Source organism: Dipodomys ordii, unplaced genomic scaffold (assembly GCF_000151885.1).
Source record: "Dipodomys ordii isolate 6190 unplaced genomic scaffold, Dord_2.0 Scaffold92, whole genome shotgun sequence".
In the NCBI taxonomy this organism is placed as follows: Eukaryota; Metazoa; Chordata; class Mammalia; order Rodentia; family Heteromyidae; genus Dipodomys; species Dipodomys ordii.
In genome coordinates this window covers 3,152,143-3,155,094 of record NW_012267308.1, presented here as the reverse complement: position 1 = coordinate 3,155,094, position 2,952 = coordinate 3,152,143, and positions in this window count along the sequence as shown.

The following is a 2,952-nucleotide window of genomic DNA, read 5'->3' as shown; positions in this document are numbered from 1 at the left end:
TAAAGTTACATTCCTTCAGTTTAGTTCAATTACTTGATATATGCAGAAGATGTTGTAAATTTATAGATTTAAATAGCTTACAAAGATGCCGCAGGCCCCCCAACGGTTAATTTCCTTAATTTATGGATTTTTTTAACTCCTAAAAAAAAAAAAGAAAAAGAAAAAGAGACCCTTGCAGAAGTAGGTCAGGGAACTGTATAGCAAGGGCCCCAGGCTGTCTAGCCGCTCCCCAAGCTGTGGAACCCAGCAGATTCTAGTTTACAGCCAACCGATACTCTGCGGTACCTAGAAACTCTCTCTCACACACACACCACTGAAGATGCCAACCCACAAAAAGTAATATAGTAAAGCTGGGCACTGGTGGCTCATGCCTGTCATCCTCGCTCCTCAGGAGGCTGAGATCTTAAGGACCGCAGTTCAAAGCCAGCCTGGGCAGAAAAGTCCCTGTGAGATTCTTATCTCAAATGAACCACTTAAAATCTGGAAGTGGAGCTGTGTCTCGAAGTAGGAGAGAGCTAGCCTTGAGTGGAAAAGCTCAGAGACAGCACCAGGCCCTGCGTTCAAGTCTCAGGGCTGGCACATACCTAAAAAAGTACATTGTAGTCCATGTCTGAATCTCTCCATGTATGTACTTGACATTTAACTAATAACTTTTTCAAACACTTGAGAATAAATGATGGCCCAGATGTACCCTTTTTTAAAATAACATGTATAAAGTTCAGCTCTTTAATAACAAAAAAGGATTCAGGACTAGAAAAACAAAGACTTCTGCAGCATTAAGGAAGTAAAGGTCCTTTAGAATGGCCTGCACTTGTTTTGATTAAATTGTCCCTTTTTTTTTTTTTTAAATACAGCTGGTATCAAATGAAACTCTTTAAGAAAAAAAAAATGTACGGATTGAAAATCAACTAGAACATCCGTCTTCAGGGTCAATGGTATCCAAGTGAGTGTTGTCTCTTAAACAATGACATTTAGCATCTCAGTAGTTCTATGAATATTTTTGAAGTGTCATATTAAAACCAATCGTGGCCTGGAGGCAAAAGGAAGCAATTAGTCTTGGAGTTGTGAATAAATAAAAATCCATTTATACACCCCGTCCTTGACATGTACCTTGCAAATCTTAGAAACTTCATCTAGTAGGGAAGAAGATACGTGAAATCATGAATACCAATACTAATCGCGCTGCCTCCTAAAACTGTGCTTTATACTTATCTTTTAAGTTTTAATTTATATGTATATATTCACCCATATTGAATATAACACAAACTATAGCCAACTAGAAAAAGAAAAGAGGAAGGGAAGTGGGAGCCTATGATGAACAGGGATTTAAAAAAAAATTTTTCCTCTGTGTGTGTGAGAGAGAGAGAGAGAAAGAGAGAGAGAGAGAGAGAGAGAGCTGTTTTGGGGCTTGAACTCAGGGCCTGTGCACTGTCCCCGAGCTTTTTTGCTCAAGCCTAGTACCCTACCATTTGAGCCACAGCTTCAATTCTGGCTTTCTATGGTGGTTCACTGGAGATAAGTCTCATGGATTTTCCTTCCCTGGGCTGGCTTTGAACCTTGATCCTCAGATCCCAACCTCCTGAGTAGCTAGAATGGCAGGCATGAGCCACCAGTACCCTGCTAGCCATGGACACTTAATGATCTGTGATATAGTATATAGTAGTGACGCAACTTTTGTGTGTGTGTGTGTGTGTCCGGTTGTGAGGCCTGAACTCTGGGCCTGGGCGCTGTCCCTCAGCTCTTCAGCTTAAGGATAGCGATCTACCACTTCAGCCACAGTACCACTTCGGCTTTTTTCTTTTTGCTTATGTGGTGCTGAGGAATCGAACCCAGGGCCTCAGGCATGCAAGGCAAGCGCTCTATCACGAGCCACCTTCCCAGCCCTAGTGATGCATTTTTTAATTGATATTTTACATAATTAGGATTGAATACATACCATAACATCTTGCCCAATGCATCTGCTATCACTACTGCTGGAGTCCAAGAGATGAAATTGCCATGTCTGAGTCTAGTCAGAATTTGCTTCATCATTATGATTTGACTAATGAAAGCCATTATAGTTCCCCAAAGCACAGTGGAGTCCTCGCTAGCATTGATGCTTCTCTCTCTATTATCTATCCTGGGAAGTACGATAGGAGTCAGGCAAGTCCTTTTGCAGGATGTAAAAGTCTGTGAGCTGGGCATGGTAGCACTTCCCAGCTTTCAGGAGGCAGAGGGATTAAAAAGTTCAAGGCCAGCTGAGGCTACCAAGTAAGATGGTATCTCAAAAGAGAAAAAAAAGGCAGGGGGGGGGATGCCAATATGTGGGGTAGTCCAGCTGAGTGAATACTTCCAGACAATCCAGTGCTCCAGCCCAGGCCCCCTCCCACCAGGCTCATTCCTGGGCTCTTTTGTCTCTTCTGAGCTGCGGCTTTGAAAAGCCCTGTTTGAGGGTGTACTAGTGGGAACTTGGGATGCAGGGGTGTGGCCGTGTACAGGGCCACCGAGGTCCTGTCCTGGGTCCTCCAATGTTGTCCAGGAATAAATCACAGCTAAGCCAGGCCCCCGTGGCTCTCGCCTGTCACCCCAGCTACTCAGGAGGCTGAGATCTAAGGATCAAAGTTCAAGGCCAGTTCAGGCAAGAAAGTAAGTGAGACTCTTATCTCCAGTGAACTACCAGAAAGCCAGAGGTGGAGGCATGGATCGCATGGTAGAATGGGAGCAAAAAAGTTCAGGATAGTGTCCAGGCCTTGAGTTTAAGCCCCAGGACTAGCAAAAAAAAAATTGAAGAAGTATATTTGCAGAGGAATCTTACAGGCTGAGTCTTGGCCCCTAAACAACTAAGTCCATACGAGCTTCAAGTGACCACATGATCTCACAGGACTTTTGCAGATACTTTGCAGGGCATTACTTTGGTTTGCCTGGGCTGGCTTTGAACCCTGATCCTCAACATCTCAGCCTCCTGAGTACCTA